Source organism: Pantherophis guttatus, chromosome 7 (genome assembly GCF_059756535.1).
Source record: "Pantherophis guttatus breed Tessera chromosome 7, ASM5975653v1, whole genome shotgun sequence".
Classification (NCBI taxonomy): Eukaryota; Metazoa; Chordata; class Lepidosauria; order Squamata; family Colubridae; genus Pantherophis; species Pantherophis guttatus.
In genome coordinates, this window is record NC_142069.1 from 41,895,760 (window position 1) to 41,913,069 (window position 17,310).

Consider the following 17,310-nt stretch of genomic DNA (forward strand, 5'->3'; position numbering starts at 1 on the left):
AAAGTGAAAGGCGTTGAGGCAAAAAGAGGTAGTAATGGGAGAAGAAAGGAAGGAAAGAGAAAGGAACAGAGCTTTAATATTACCCAAAAAAAAAAAAAAACCCAGATGAATTCATCAGGTAAAGAGCTCTCCACAAGGAGTAGACTAATCCTCAAGCATATTAAAGCTTTACAGCAGTGAATTTTGCCACTATTTATAGAGCCGCTTGTCCGCCATCATCTCTGCAAGATCTAACAGGGAGGGCATGTTTGGGTCATACCATTATTAAGCTACATACCATTATTGTTGGACCCAGGAGATGTGCCTTCTCTGTGGCAATACTTAGCCTGTAGAATTCCCTCTGGATGGCCTTGGCCCTGCTAGCCTTTCACAAGGCACCAAAGACCTGGCTGATTCCCCAGGAGATTGAATCAGAAGGGTGTGTGATATTTGCTCACTAGGTTTGTTCTGTTATAAGTTGGAACTGTTATTTGAAACCCTAGATTAAAGGGTTAAATATGGATTGCTTAACTTTCTTTTAACTTTGTACAGATTTGCCCTAATATGGCTGGTCATATAAATACTGTAACTCAAATAAATAAATAGCATCTTATACAAATCACTTTGTTTTAAAGTTTCGTCTTTTCTTACCTGCAAATGTAAGATACTCTGCCCCATTCAGAGGTAACTAACACCTTACTTCTTCTTCTTAGCTCAGGGCAATAAAAGTATACTGTACTTTGACGTAATAAATTTTAAATAAACAAATATATCAAGTAAAAAGCTGTATATACTTCCACAGAAGAAAATTGAACTGGTGAGTAAAAAATCAGCAAAGGAAGCGTCTGAGACTATTTCAAAGCCTAGGAAGATTTCATAGCCATTGCAGACAGTCCAGTAAATAATGTGATCTCAAACCATTCAGGATTTGAAAAACTCAAAACAAGCATTTTAATTTGCATTGCTAAATGTCTATGGACATTCTCAGTCATCCAGGTCATGGTTGTCCAAAGGATGAGAAGCAAAATGTCTTTAAAGAAAAACCAGAAGTCCAGTTGCCTCTTGAAAAAGCACCTTTGGGACAAGCATTCTAATGTCTTCATCCCAATATTTGAAATAAAGATTATTCACAAGGAGAAAAAAAAATACTGAAGATTGTCTTCTTATACTTTACAAAGCCTGACAATTGGTTTGCTGCCAGTTTTAGCTCCCAAATGCCTGGAAGGAGTAATCCACCTCTTTTCCCTATGGAAGAAACAAATATGAAGACTAAATTGCTCATGCTGTGAGGCCAGATTGGAAGTTTATCATTCCCTCCAATAAATTTTCTGGGTTATCTTGATGTGACTTATAACAAGAAACTCCACAATGTCTTCTTGCCTCATCCTGGCATCCGATTTCACTTTATCTACCAATCCTCCAAAATCCTGAATAGTTCTGATCAGTTGCTACACTGCATTAACAATGCAATAGAAGCTGAAAATCACAGTTCATTGAAATACTGCAAAGGAATATACACTAAAAGGCTGGCAGCAATCTGCAGAACTGGAAAATGATAAAAAGTTCCCATGAAACATTTTTAGAAACCTTACAAAGAGAGTTCTTCAAAATTTTTGCAAAGTGCACATATTGATAATCAACAGAAGAAACCAGAAACTGTAAGGCCTCAAACATAGATGAAATAAAATACAGGAAAACTGAAAAAATGTTATCGGCATTGAAACTCTGATTTAATTATATTCTCAGAGTTCTACAAATTTGACTGTAGAGGCATTATATTGCAGACCTCTGAATTTTTCCTATTCTAATTAGTACATATTTTGTTTTATTGCTTTCATCACAGTGACAACAACACTTCAGAAGAATTCCTGTCTTGAAGGTTTTTAAGATAAGCAAACCCCATTCCTTATTTTGCACTGCATTCATGGTACCATGAACTTAGAACTAGCAGGCTGCAGACACTATTTTCTACCATCTAGAAGCTATCCTGCTTTTTAGAATCAGATCTGTAGTTGTATTGTATTGCTCACATTCATCAGTAGTGTTAACATTTATCTCTCTAAAATGTATATACTGTACTTTACCTAACTATGTTTTCTCCATCCACTCCCCCTTCCCCCTCCCCAAAAAGCCAAGTAGAACACTTCATTGTCCTCAACACACATGTACAACTTCTTTTTCAGTTCTCGTTAAGTCAAAGAACTTGAATTATTTGGGGGATTAGTAAAGCAATCAGATTTTTCTAAAGGAACTCCTTATATCAGCTGAAGATTGTATATAAAACATGAAGTTGATAGTTCAACTTGCTTCAAGTTAATTTCAGAATAATATTTAAAGTGAAGCTTTATTATTTATTACAATAAATTAATTACTCCAATTAGAGCCAATAAAGGCTAATATAAGCTGCCTTAAGTATTTGTCTTAATATAATTTTAAAGTTTTATTTATCTAGTGTGCTCGTGAAACATATTTTGATATACAAAAGGAAAGGCAAAAATATTTCTTATCAGAAAATAAACTGAACACCAGTACTATAAGTTATCAGAATTACAAGTGATTGTTTATCACACAGTATTTTATGCTAAAATCATATCAGGCAGAGAGGTGTTAAAACACTACGTTTCAATAATATTTTAAACTGTTCCACTAATGATCATGCAACCCATTGTACAATGCCATATTATACTCAAACCAGGTGTTTAGTATATAAACATTAAAAAACAGTATAAAAATATACTGTAAAAGATCATCAGCAACAAGTTACAAAAACACAAAGACCCATGGCATTGCCAAAAATCTCTCCATTTTTAATTGCTTTGGAAAGCCACATTCAGGTAAAACTAATTCCGCTGGAAAGTCCTTCTTTGATTCACAAGAAAGCAGCTTCTATGAGCTTCAATACCAGTCTCCCATTACTTCACAATAAACAACCCATAGTTTCTTTTAGGAATCACACATCAGATAAATTCTGGTTAGAAGAAGTTTACAGGTACCTTGATGCCAAGTCATAGACAGCATTACAGATTAATGCCAGCACTTCAAATGCTATGTGAAAACCCACAGGAAGACACCAGGGCTAAATACCAACATTATATGTTCATGCGTAATGGCTGCCAACCAACATTAGGGCCATTGCATTCTGGACCAAATGTTAAGTAGCCTCCAGAGTCAGCCCTTTATATAGAAAACTGCAATAATGTTGAGGTCATGAGTGACCTCATAAAGTATTTCTGTCCCAGGTAGGACCACAACTATTTCATCAGCTGAAGCAAGGCAAAGGCCACAGTTTTCACCTGTTCAATTAACAGTATCCATCAGTCTAGGAAGTCCCCCTCCCCAGGTTTCTGATCTGTTTTTTTCAAGAACAATGCTATCCTGTTAAGAACACTGAAACTTTCAGAGCCCCTCAAATGAATAGCAACCTTTTCATCCTTGGAAGTAACTTTAACATGTTCCATCCCATTCAAGAGATATGCCTGTCTGTTACAAACATCCCCATTTCCCTATCCAGGTATCTTCTACATAGTACATGATGAATCCGATATAGTCAGCTGGCGCCATCACTGGCTATTGGGGGCGAATCATTGGCCCCCATGGAAAGGGTTCGTAACTTGGGCGTCCTCCTGGATTCACGGCTGTCTTTAGAAGAGCACTTGACGGCCGTGACCGGGAGGATTTTTCATCAGGTTCACCTGATTCGCCAGTTGCATCCGTTTCTAGATCGGGACTTGTTACGCACAGTCACTCATGCCCTCATCACCTCTCGTCTGGACTATTGTAACACTCTCTACATGGGGCTCCCCTTGAGGTGCACCCAGAGGCTCCAACTGGCGCAGAGTGCGGCCGCGCGGGTGGTTATGGGAGCGGCGTGGAGCTCCCATGTAACACCTCTCCTGCGCGAGCTGCACTGGCTCCCGGTGGTCTTCCGGGTGCGCTTCAAGGTTCTGGTTACCACCTTTAAAGCGCTCCATGGCTTAGGACCTGGTTACTTACGGGACCGCCTACTATCATCAATAGCCTCCCACCGACCAGTACGCTCCCACAGAGAGGGGCTCCTCCAGGTGCCGTCGGCCAAACAATGTCAGCTGTCGGCCCCTAGGGGGAGAGCCTTCTCTGTGGGGGCACCGACGATCTGGAACGAGTTCCCCCCAGAGATACGGAGGATTCCAGATCTGCGCACCTTCCGCCGCGAGCTGAAGACTCTGTTATTTCATCAAGCTGGCCTCGCCTAAATCTTCTCCCTTTTAAGTGCAAATTTTAAATTTTAATGTATTTTAAAATATGGGTATTTTAAATTATGGGTATTAATTCAGCCAAATTTATTTAATTCATTTTATTCAATTTTAAATTTTGTATATGTATGTGTTTTATTTTATGGCTGTTCACTGCCCTGAGTCCTTCGGGAGTAGGGCGGTATAGAAATTCAATAAAATAAATAAATAAATAAATAAATAAATAAATCTGTTCTGCATTTGAAAAACTGGCATATTATCTACTAATCATGTGAGGACTCTAGTTAGCGCATACTTTTATCCTCGATTTATACTTGGATATGCTATTTCTGTCTTCCTTTCACTTATTGTGTATTAAGCCACAACTGTGTTAATATTTGCATCAAAATTATGCATTAAATATTTTCCCATGCATATTCCCCAAGATTTTTTAGCTTAAATGTGGATGAGAAATCTATAAGAAAAAAATCCATTTTAACCAAATTATATTTCTCAAAGCAAAGAGACATTGTGCCAGGCCTCCACTGTTCATTTTTATGTGCATTAAATATTTTATCAAACCAGATGAACTCTTCTGAACATTGGAAATCTCAGTATCTCTCCCCACTAGAAGGCTACTGTTGTGAAGCAGTTGTTGCCTCCAGAAACTATTAATGAGCAACATCACCAAATGTACTGCAATAATAAATTTTGCGAACATAAAATGAATTATCCTTATTACAAAATTCTTATTTTTCAAAAAAACTAAATGAAATACATTTGGCAAAATACAATTCAGAACATAAATTACAATACCAGTTTCCTACTGTAATCAGGTACATGTATGCTCTAATTTAGTATACTTAATTGTATTACACGATTGTCCCAAATCTTTTTTATTTCTGTAACAGGATTTTATGTTGTACATTTATAAACTAGATACTTCTTCCCCTCCAGAATCACGACACCTGCCTGAATTGTCAAATCAAGCATCGGCCATTGGCCAAACAATGTCGGCTGACGACCCCCAGGGGGAGGGCATTCTCTGTGGGAGCCCCGACCCTCTGGAATGGATTGCCCACTGAGCTCAGGACAGCCCCCGACCTCCTTTCCTTCCGTCACGAGCTGAAGACGTGGCTCTTCCGCCAATTAAACTGATCCGTTTGGGGGTACACTGGTATAATTTTAAATCGTTTTTTAATTAGGCTACTGATTTTAATTTGGTATTGTATTGTGATTTGTATTGAAGTTGTCATTTTGTAAGCTGCCTTGAGTCCCTAGGGAGAAAGGCGGCATATAAATCGCAATAAATAAATAAATATACCAGTAGCAGGGGAGGGTTCTACTTACCTTTACTACTGGTTCACAGTAGGGCCGTGTGCTCTTCTGCACAAGCGCAAAAGCTTCTGTGCATGCAAAGCACTTTAATGACGTCAGAGTCGGTGGGCGGATCCTCCCGCCGGTTCTACTATCGGTTCTATAGAACTGGTGCGAACCGGGGGCAACCCACCACTGACCGGTAGGTACCAGTTTTCCTACAACCATTCTGTGATTTTAAGCACAGTTAAAGTGCACTTCAACTGTCTGAGGATTGTAGCATGAACTTTTCATTGTATAATTGTAAACAGTTGGCAAGGAACTATTTTGCAGAGACTTTTTCTATATAAAAGAAGGATATATTAAACTTTCCTAGTATTGGCCGATTATATTACTTCATTTAATCATAGACTATAAAATGTTTTCAATCACTACTGCGACAGAAGTAGAAAAAAACTAGTTTGGAAGAAACTACTTAAGTTAGTCAGAAAAGCTATAAGAAATAACCCAGACAAAATTAATATTCTTTCCTCAAACTAGGATGACTGATAAAATTCTTTGATATAAAAAATTACAATTCACAGGTTGCATTTTGGGGAAAAGTCTGAGATTTTTGAAGGAGATGTGTTACCAGATGCGGGCTATAAAAATCAAGGTAACATCAAATCGGCAGCTGTCTTCTATCATTCTGCTGCCATAAAATGGCTATTCAAACTTTTAGAGCTCAGATATGGTAGCTGTATTCTAATCCAATATATATGCCATAGAAGCATATTTTAACACAATATCATTATGTTATCAGAATATCATGGCTCACTAAGGAAAAAGTTAATCTGAGGACTTCTAGTTCCATATTTTAGAACTCCATCATGAAAATAATTCAGAAACAAGCACATGACACATGATTCTAGAAAAGTTACAAGTTAAATTTGTGGACCTATATAACAGGAAGTAGCATCAGTGAGTGGCTCACAACAGCTGCAAACTATTTCTTTAGATTGAGGCCTTTTCTTAGCCCTCAGAAAAATATAACTTATCTTTAAATAGTCTTAAAGGAAGCTGGGTTCATTGCATTTTAGGCCACTTTCACTGTTTCATCTAAATTATAACCACATGCAATATTTTACTTGATAATTTTAAAAGTTACTTTGCTCTCAGTGACAGTGGCTTACATCCAAGAACTATCAATTTCAAAGACTTAAGACAGTTAGCAGGAGAACTAACATGGGTGCTTTTAAAATAGAAAGCCAACCTATTGTGTTCAAAAGAGCTAATACTACCATCAATTTTGCCTGAAATAAATGCATACGGTATCTCTGGAAATTCATAATGGGAGGGAGGGAAGAAGACATTACCATGCCAACCACTCAAGATAACGTAACACCACAAGAACCAGGAAAGAAGCAGGGAGAGAAAATAACCAAAGCTAAGTAACTCTATATCCCATTAGCTGTATCTCAGCTACTGATCATGATTCAAAATGTTTTCATTTTAAGAAAAAGAGTACATAAGCAAGAAAAAGCGAAAAAGGGTTCCTACAAGACAAAGAACTAAGAAAGGCTGTAGTGAGTTCCTTCAGCACATGACATGAAATGAAATAATGAAATAATGAAATAATACAATGTTAAAATCCCATCAAACATTTGTGAGAAGCAGCAGTGGCAGCAAATACATCCATTTTAATTTTTAAAGTAGTAAATATCTATGAATATAACCCATGCAAACAAAAGCTCTTTTAGAGTTCTCCATAATTTTTAAAAATGGGAAGAGGTACTAAGAGAGAAAAGTTGAAGAAATACTGCTTCAAATAATCAGAGCAGAAGGACAAAGACCTTGCCAATTCCTTTGCCAACTGACTCAGTTCTTGAATTTTCCTAGTGGCTGCTGTTAAGAGTAGGAAGAAGCAGACATGAATAATCACTGTGCTGTTTTTTAAAAAATCATACTTTAATTTCTTAATTTTAATGCAAATTGCTTTGAGAAATGTATGAAGTAGAAACAAGGATTTTAAAAATATAAACTGTGTGGTCTACCTGTTGATGTGTTGGATTGGAACCAAGAAGACTATTCCACTTGCAGTTAAATAAAGATGTTCACTTTATCATTTTTGGAGTTGTTATCATCCAATGAAATTAAGCCCAAAGGTAAAATAAAGTACTGGTATCAAGATACAATACCCATCAGTCACTTAATGGCCATTTGAAGCATATGACAGACACCCTCCCGAAAAGCTACATACATCCCTGTTTCAAAGTTATAGTCACTGCAATTCCCCCATGGTCATTTGCCCTTATGACTGACTGCAGGGGTGCTGCAGTGTCCCTGACCTATCTCCACCACTCCTCCCCACTAGGACCCCAGAGCACTTGAGCTTGCTCCTCACACTCCCATCATCCATCCCACACTTACCATTTGAAGATCTCCAGACTTCATGTTGCAGAAGAATGGAAGGACTACGTGTGGGGATGGGCCAAAATAGTGGCCACAGGACAAATCACTCAATTTTGCTGTCTTAATGTAGTCTGCAGAGCAATGCAGAAGCTCCCTACAGCACCCTGCAGACCTTATTACAACAGCAAAATTGAGTGGTTCATCTTTGGACATACAGTTGCAACCTGGAAGCAGCGGCCATTATGTCCCGCCTACAAGGCAGTCAATATCTTTGAAATGTTTTAAGCTATTAAATCTAGGTCACAAATAGCATATAGTTAATATCTGTTCATGTGAAAAAATGGCTAAAAAGAATAATTGTCCCTCCTATAAGCTTTGTGTCCTCTGTACATTTATAAATAAAATTTATAAATAAGATTGTCTATACAAGGGAAGGAATGAGCAAAACTAAATGAAAACCCATCTGCACTTTTAGCAAGATATTAAAATAATTCAGGGTCAAGCCATATTAATCTGTATCTAATGTTAGAAAACTAGGAGGGAGGAGGAGGAGGAGAAGTCTTGCATCGCAGTAATTTAAATTGATTTTCTAAAAAATATGAAGGAAAATGATGTTGCTTGGACACTAATGACATTCAGAAAGCTAAAATAATTATAAAGGTATTTGAAGTTTAAATGCCTGTTACCCAGAAATACTGGTGAATTTAGCAGAAATACAGCTGACTGCTACATTTCAGAGATAAAAATTGTCTTCTACTCTATTTCTACTCAAACCGCTTCATAAAAATACCTTCACATGGGGGATAAATGTAAGAATGTGTGCTGTTAAATTTATGGTATGTGCTGTTTAAAGAACAACTCAGCATGAAAAATATAGAAATCTCAATCACCATTTGAATAATGTTTATGCATTGTTTATGAGTTTGTTCTGCAAACCCTTTTCTAACATGAGATTGTGAGCATATTGTTGCAATATTTTCAGGATCAGACTCAATAAAGATAATAGAAGTTAAAGCTTTAAATATATTTCTTTTTACTTATGATAGGCATTCTATATTCACTGAATATTCAAGGTAGAAGCGACGAGAATGGTGAGGGTGGCTCCTTATATATACAAGGGGTGGAGCTAGGAATGGGAGTGGTAAGTTATGAATACATTAAAGTCCAAAGAATAAGTTAACCTCTGATGTTCCATATATACATTATTTACACATTGGAGAATAAGGCATTTACATCTGACAAATCCCCCTCTAAATGCCGGTTCGTTACACAACACCAATTACATTCTGATTCAGGACAATATAATACATATAATTTAGAAGTTAAATATTTGTGTTGTTTAGAAGGTAAGGGTTTTGTTAATATGTCAGCTAATTGTTCAGAAGTATTGCAATGTATTGCTTTAATGAATCCGTCTTGAGACAGTTGTCTCACATGCTTAAACTTTATATCAATATGCCTGGACCTTTGTCCAATTGCATCGGATCTGGATATTTCAATGGCCGCTTTATTGTCTTCATGCATAATAAATGGTAAGGTGGGTTTCTTCCAAACATCAGTGATCAGATCATTGAACCATACAAGGTTATTTGCAGCTTTGGACAAACAAACATATTCCGCTTCTGTAGTAGAAGTGGCTACTAGTTCTTGTTTACCAGTATACCAGTAAACTGGACAATCATTCAATAGAAAAACATAACCAGAAGTACTCTTTCTGCATGATGTATCACCAGCCCAATCTGCATCAGCATAACAAGTAATTTTTGGTTCTCTGTCATTATTGGGTTCCAACATTAAACAAAAATCTAATGTACCCTTCAGATATCTTAGAATTCTTTTGACAGCTTCCCAATGATACAAGGTTGGTTTACTAACATATCTTGACAATAGATTGAGAGGTAATGCAATATCTGGCCTAGTCCAATTAGATATATAAAGGAGTGAACCTATAACTGATCTGTAAAATGTGTTGTCTTTAAACTCAGGGGAAGATTCATCAGTGTTTCTAAGAAAATCAGTTTGCATAGGGGTGTCACAGGTTTTAGCATTATTTAAGTTACATTTGTTTAGTAGTTCGATGATTTTATCTTTCTGTGTAAGTTTGAATCCCCTTTTAGTTTTGTTAATTTGCACACCAAGGTATTTATTCACTTTACCCAGAGATTTCAGTGAGAAGTGTTCATTTAACTTATTTACAAAGATTTCCCTGCTCTCTTTATGCTTTCCAATGTATAAAATATCGTCCACGTAAATTAATACAAATTCAATATGATCATTACTCTTTTTTACAAAGAAACAGTTATCAGCAGTGGTGGCGTTGAAATCCATGGTCTTAAGTACTTTTACCAAGCAATCGTACCATCTTTTGCCGGATTGCTTTAATCCGTACAGACTCTTATTTAATAACCAAATTTCGTTCTTATTAGTGTATTGACTGTGTGGTGCTCTTACATATATTTCCTTATCTAATTTTGCATGTAAGTATGCGGTCTGTATGTCATATTGGAATACGTCCAGATTGAGTGCAGATGCTACTACAAGGGCTGTTTTGACACTCTCAGTTCTCACTGTGGGTGAATATGTATCAGTATAGTCTTCTGGGTATTTTTGTGCATAGCCTTGTGCAACTAGTCTAGCCTTGTATAAGGTATTGCCTCCTTCTAAGTTCTTAATTTTATAAATCCACCTGGTACCTATAATTGTTTTATCCTTAGGTGCGATCGCAGGTGTGAATACATTTAATCCTTGTAAACTTTCCATCTCTTTTTCCATAGCTAGTTCCCATTTTTCTCTTTCTTCATGTGGAAGTTTCAATACTTCTTCATATGTATTAGGTGTTATTTGTTCTCCATTCATATGCATTATGTAATCTTTGTATTTATTTGGTATTTGGTTTCTATTGTTTCTAATAGTTCTTTCAGGCTTGCTATGGTTATCATGCAAATATCTAGCTTCCTTTTTTGTTAATGTGTCTGTCTTTATTTTATGCTGACTATTAGTCCAAGTTTTGGTTTTGTTCTTACTTTTGTTAATATTTTGATTTTCTGTTGTTCCTTCCTCGCAAGATATCGTATCTTTACATTTACTAGGAAATATTTCATTAAGGTGCAATTTTGACCAATTGGCCTGTTCATGGAACACAGCTGTTCTGGATACTATAAATTTGTTATTACTATCAATAAATCTGTACCCTTTGGTTCCAGTTTCGTATCCCATGAATCTTAATCTCCTGGATACGTTTTCTCCCTTTCTCCTCAATTGTTTAGGTATGTGTACGTCTGCAGTGACTCCAAATATGTGCATGTGTGATAATTTGGGTTTTCTATTGTACATCACCTCATATGGTGTCTTATTCACAATACTGGACCAGGTTCTATTTTGAGTGTAATTCGAATAATGTAATGCCTCTGACCAAAATTGTTTGCCTAAACCAGCATCCTCTAATGTGCACCTAATCATGGTTTGTAGTGTGGAATTTTTCCTCTCTGCAACTCCATTTTGAAATGCAGAAAAAGGATTGGACGTGAAATGTAACATTCCTCTATCCTTTAACCATTGGGAGAATTCTTTAGACATGAACTCACATCCCCTATCTGTCATAATTTGCTTTATTCTGATATTATGTTGTGTTTCTATACGTTTGTAGAATTCCTTAAATTTCTGAAATGTTTCATCCTTGTGCTTTAATGTGTAAACAAAACCATATCGGCTGTAGTCATCCACTATAGTTAGGAAGTAACGTTTTCTATAGGTAATTGAGGGACTTAATGGACCAACTAAGTCCATATGTACCAAATCAAAAATATTGTTAGTTGATCTGTTAGATTTTTTTGGTCTGGGACTGGTTTTTAGTTTGGTGGACTTACATACTGAGCATTCCAAATAATTTTCACAATTTTTTATTTTGACACCTTCTGCGTGTTCAGTCATTTTTTGTACTACAGGAAAGCTTGCATGTCCTAACTTCCTGTGTAAGATGTGAGCACACTCATCATGAATTGGTTTACCTATTTTTGGTTTCTTTTCCTTGTATGTATTTTTGTGATCATGAGTTATTCTACACTCATCATTGTCACTGTTACTGACATTTTCATCATCTGCTTCAATACAATCTTCCATATTTGAATCAATGTTATGTAAACATCTTTCTTTAGTTATCAGATAGGGTAGACCTCCTTTTATCATTACAGTACCTACATTTGTTTTGTTCTTTTCTATAGTTGCTTTCCCCTTTGAGAAAACTATATTGATATCAGATTCTCTGCTTAATTTTATGGCACTTAGTATGTTGTGAGGTATTTCTGGGATTAATAATACCCCCTCTATTTTCCCTAGACCAGGCAAGGTCACATTTCCTTTGCCTAGTACTTGAACCTTTTCTTGATTAGCTACCTTTATCACAAACTTATCTTCTATAAATGAAGATAATATACTTTTGTTGTTGGTGGTGTGATTTGTTGCACCAGAATCAATAAGCCAATTGTTATTCTCATCCTGCTGTGTTCTGGTGCTGTCTTGTTTATTTAGCCCATTCAGTGACCCAGATTTCCTCTCTTTTGAATTTTCTCTACCCCCTCTACCTTCTTTGTAATTTGGTGGGCTTCTATATTTGTGTCTATCTGTGGAAGATTGTCTGTAATTATATTTGCTCCTATATTCTGGTCTATGTCTCTCTCTTGAGACTTTGGGGCAGTCTCTTCTATTATGTTCCCTGGATCCACAATTGTAGCATCTAAAGGCCTCATTATGTTTATCTTGAAAGACTACTTTCCTAAAAGGTTTGTGGTCTGTTTGGTTACTGGATCGATTTTTTCTTGAATTGTCTTCTGCTATCAATTTGTTAGATAGACTTTCTATGGATAAATATCCCAAATTAATGGTATCTAAGTGTGACATAAAGCTATCCCATGATGGATCAAGTGAATTGATAATAACACTTTTCATTGTTTGATCTGAAATCACTTCCCCCCTCAATTGTAGCTCAGCTCTTATTTTGTTTAGATTTATCAAATGCTCACTTATAGAAACCCCTGGTTTTACTCTAGAGGAAAAGAAATCCTTAGACATTCTTGTGGTTGTAGCTACGCTATCGCTGTGAAATAGATTAAACATGCATTGAATTATTTCTGATACAGTTAGGTTTGGTTTGATGCTATGATACATTGCAGGAGACACGCTAGATATTATTATGAAAAATGCTCTATGATGTAAACAATCTATTTTTAAAGTCCAAGGTCTTCTTGGAGGGCTAGTTATAAAGAATAGTAAATTTTCTTTCATGAAAATAACCTGAAGTTGTTGATACCACTCTTGTAAATTAATGCCATCAATTCTAAGTTTTGGGAAGTCACTGGGTAAGTTACCTACATTATTCTGTCCATTACTTACAACCTGGGGCAGTCCGTGATCTCTCAAGTGCAGGAAATTACAGAACGGCATTGGGATGCTTGCAATGAGTCTGCGCGGTTCTCTGGCCAGTTCAAGTCCTTCTGGGTCGTCTACGTAGTTTCGCACATGCGCGTTGCTCATTTCTTCTTTGGTGGCGTCGTGGAAGGTTCTCTCCCTTTCAGCTCTCTCGATCCGCTCCTCCTCAGATGAGTCGGTCTCTGGCTCGGTTTTTGGGGTTCTGGTGGTGGTGACGGTTCTTTTCTTCTTTTTGTGTGCGTTGGTATTCGATTTTGTCTGTGGTGTAGGGCGAAATCGGCATGGCTCTCTGGGCTCGGGCGTCGTCGCTTTCGAAGTCAGGATGGGAGCGTGCAGGTCTTGAGTCGCCGGTTTGATTTCTTGTTTCTTTGTAGATGTCTTGGTAATTTTCAGTCTTGGCCCAAAAGCAGCAAAAAGCGTTTTCATTGCTGATTTTACTTGAGATTTTGTTAAATCGTCTTCACTTTCTGATTTTGGATCATCTGAAGAGTTTGAGACTTCTTTCTCACTTTCTTCGTCTGATAGTGTTTTTCGCGCCAGAAATTTTGAACTGAGCGTTTTGATTGGCTCTGCTCCATTCTCTTTTGAAGTTCGTTGAAACCAAGATGGCTGCCATTCAAAATTTCGCGCGGGATCACATCTTTTCTTTTTAACAACTATTTTCTCAGTAGTCATCTCACTTACGATTTTTTGATCTTTGGGTTTTTCTTTAATGACGTTTTTCTCTCTCGCTGCTCCGCTGTTCTTCAGCATCTCCTGGAGGTCCGCGATGAGACTTTCATCATTCTTTTGGCTTTTTAGTATCTTTAATATCTCTGACCTGAGTTCGTTATTTTCTATTTCGATTTCTTTCTGGTCATTATTTTCACTCATTAGTTCTTCTTCTTCAGTGGTGTATTCTTCGGATTCTCTCGAAATCGCATTGGTGGATTCGTTGATCATCTCTTGATTAGTTTCTATTTCTTTGCTGTAGGCCCTGGTGTTGGGCCTATCTTTCTTGGACATTTTTAATTACTTATTGAGTCAATTAACCATCCTCTGCTACCAGCTTGTTGCAATATTTTCAGGATCAGACTCAATAAAGATAATAGAAGTTAAAGCTTTAAATATATTTCTTTTTACTTATGATAGGCATTCTATATTCACTGAATATTCAAGGTAGAAGCGACGAGAATGGTGAGGGTGGCTCCTTATATATACAAGGGGTGGAGCTAGGAATGGGAGTGGTAAGTTATGAATACATTAAAGTCCAAAGAATAAGTTAACCTCTGATGTTCCATATATACATTATTTACACATTGGAGAATAAGGCATTTACATCTGACACATATGACAGCTGAATGTGTAGGGTGGGATGCAGGAACTCCTAAGCCTCTGTTCCTCTCTGAGGTTTCTTGCCCATCTTCCTACATTTTGGAGCAGTGCTTGGTAGTTCTTGCTACCTAATGTTGCCTATTTTTCGGGCAGCCCCTCACCTGCCATCTTTCCCCAATCCCAGGGGTAAAAGAAAGGTAACAGTGCCACAACTTGCACTGATTTACTGATATTTCAAAAGGTTAAGAATACTTGGTATAATTCAGCTTTGTTGTTCCATAGTGTGCTAATGTGTGACTAGAGTAGTTTTTTTCAACCTTGCCAATTTTAAGACATGTGGACTAGCTGGAGAATTCTAGGAGTTAAAGTCAACAGGTTAAAGTCGACAAGGTTTAAAGACACTGGACTACAGGTTGTAGTTCTTTATTGTTGTTCTTATTAACACTCTACAGGAAAATATTAGATTGATTCTGAATCTAAAATGTGGATAAACAGAGGTTGACATTAAGCATCCAACTTCCTATAGTTGTTCAGAAAAATACAGATATTTACTAATGCATAGAAAATAAGAAAATTCTAGCACATTTTTTATTAAACAGATTACCCAATTTGCTAAAGTAGGATACCATCCAAATAGCCATTGCTTCTACTTCCATTTACCTGCAAATTCTTTTTCCCTGGAAATTTTAAGCAGAAGCAAATGGAGACTGCTCCTCCCTCCCTCTGAGCCGGGTAAACAATTTATTCCTCCATGCTGTTTTGCATCCTGCTTTTATTGTAAAAGCATTTAAGGTTTCTGTTTTCTAATTCTAAGGCTAAAGAAGATAACATGTCAAACTCTTAGCTTGGGCCATATACCTATGAATAATGGCTGAAAGTCAGGGAAAGTATAGTAACTGCTGGGTCAGACAACAGGGAGCCAGATCATGACTTTGAGAAAAAGAAAAGCTTTAAAACAGGCTACAAATAAAGAGGATTTAATGGAAGAGACCTGTTTGATTCTTTGAGGATGAGGTGTTAACTCCATTATCAGGCAAACCCAACAATCGAGTTATTTTATTTATTTATTTTATTTTATTTCAAATTTATATACCGCACCTTCTCCCAAGGGACTCAGGGCAGTGTACAGCCAGATAAAAACATACAATACAAACATTAAGAACAATGAAAAGAATATATATTAATTTGGCCCCCAGTTTAAAATGACAAACCAATTAAAAATTTAAAAATATGTTAAGCCAGTCCGGCTTGATGAAAAAAGAAAGTTTTAAGGGCACGGCGGAAGGCACCAAGGTCTTGGATTCTCCTTATCTCAGGGGGCAGCTGGTTCCATAGGGTAGGTGCCCCCACAGAGAAGGCCCTCCCCCTGGAGTTATAGAGTATGATCATCTTCTAGGCCTTCTCTTGTTAAAAATCTCCTGTTTCCTATAACTTCATTTCCAAATTCATCCTGTTTCTTGTTCTGTCAAAATAACTGACTTTGACTTGGATTGTAACACAGATTTATCCGGTGATGGGCCCTCTATTTAATCTTTAAGTTTCAGTTTGGAGTTATTTGTCTATGGAGATTCGCAGTCATCCAAGTCATGGTTGTCCCAAAGGTGCTTTTTTTTTTCAAGAGGCAACTGGACTTTCTGGTTTTTCTTTGAAGACATTTCACTTCTTATCCAAGAAACTGAAGAAGCTTCTTGGATGAGAAGCAAAACATCTTCAAAGAAAAAACAGAAAGTCCAGTTGCCTCTTGGAAAAAAAAAAAGCATATTTGGGACAGTTTGGAGTTATTTTTCTCTGCTACTGCCATTGGGAAGCAGGCTTGCAGTCAGTCTGCTTTTCTGTCTTTATCTATGCTAAAGGTTGAAGATCTCTCTCCACATCTATATAACAGAGAAGGCATCTCTTAATTCTATGCTTGGCAAGCAACCAGTGAATGCCTGAGTCTGCCTGGGATGCTTACCGATATACACAGCATAGAACACCTATATTCCACTTGGGAATTCTGTAATGGTGTAGGCTTATCTTGGCATTTAACTACCTGCTGAAACATCATTCTGTAAGCAACTATTCTTGCATAGCATATTCTAGAATTCCAATCCAACATACCATTCTTTCCTTGCAAAAATAGTACTTAGTACAAGTAAGCAATGGCATGTAAGGCATCTGAAAAGTATAAACAGGATTATTTGAATTGGGATGTCACTGACCCTGCTCCTCCAGCAAGTGAAAACCTAAAAAAGAAAAGAAAACCAAGGTGTAGGTGCCATACCAATAGCAGCAATCAATCCTAGTGGTCCTAATTATAATTATTTAGTTGCCAAAGTTGAACATCAATTCAAAAACTTCTACATATGCTTTGCAAATGAAGTTTCAAGAGTGCCAAACTATAATAAAAAATGAATATCATAAATCCATATATATAAAAACATCCTACGCTTAAATATTATAAAATATTATTAATTGGTTGATGTTTAATATTTTTAATATTGGCTGATTTTACTATCACTATTAGCCAATTGTGAGGTCATATATCAAAAATCTAACAAATATATGCAATTCACCAATCCTAGTTACAATACAGCTATTGCATTATAGCTAAATGAATAAATAATATAATAATTAAATAAACAAATGAACAGCAGAAATGTATACAAGAATTTTATGAAAGAAAAGGGAATCC

The 17,310-nt window shown here is 36.7% G+C and overlaps 1 protein-coding gene across 6 annotated transcripts in view; it reads right to left on the minus strand.

Moving 5' to 3' along the window:
* The window catches only part of TMTC2 (transmembrane O-mannosyltransferase targeting cadherins 2), a 261,421-nt gene that overhangs the window by 175,310 nt on the left and 68,801 nt on the right, over positions 1-17,310 (minus strand). The window contains exon 1 of one of the 6 annotated variants that reach the window (XM_087874068.1): positions 2,973-3,151. The exons of the other annotated variants lie outside the window; for them this stretch is intronic. The gene's annotated coding sequence lies outside the window, so the exon portion shown is untranslated. Of the gene's footprint in view, positions 1-2,972; positions 3,152-17,310 lie in introns of those variants that run through there. 6 annotated transcript variants of the gene reach the window in all.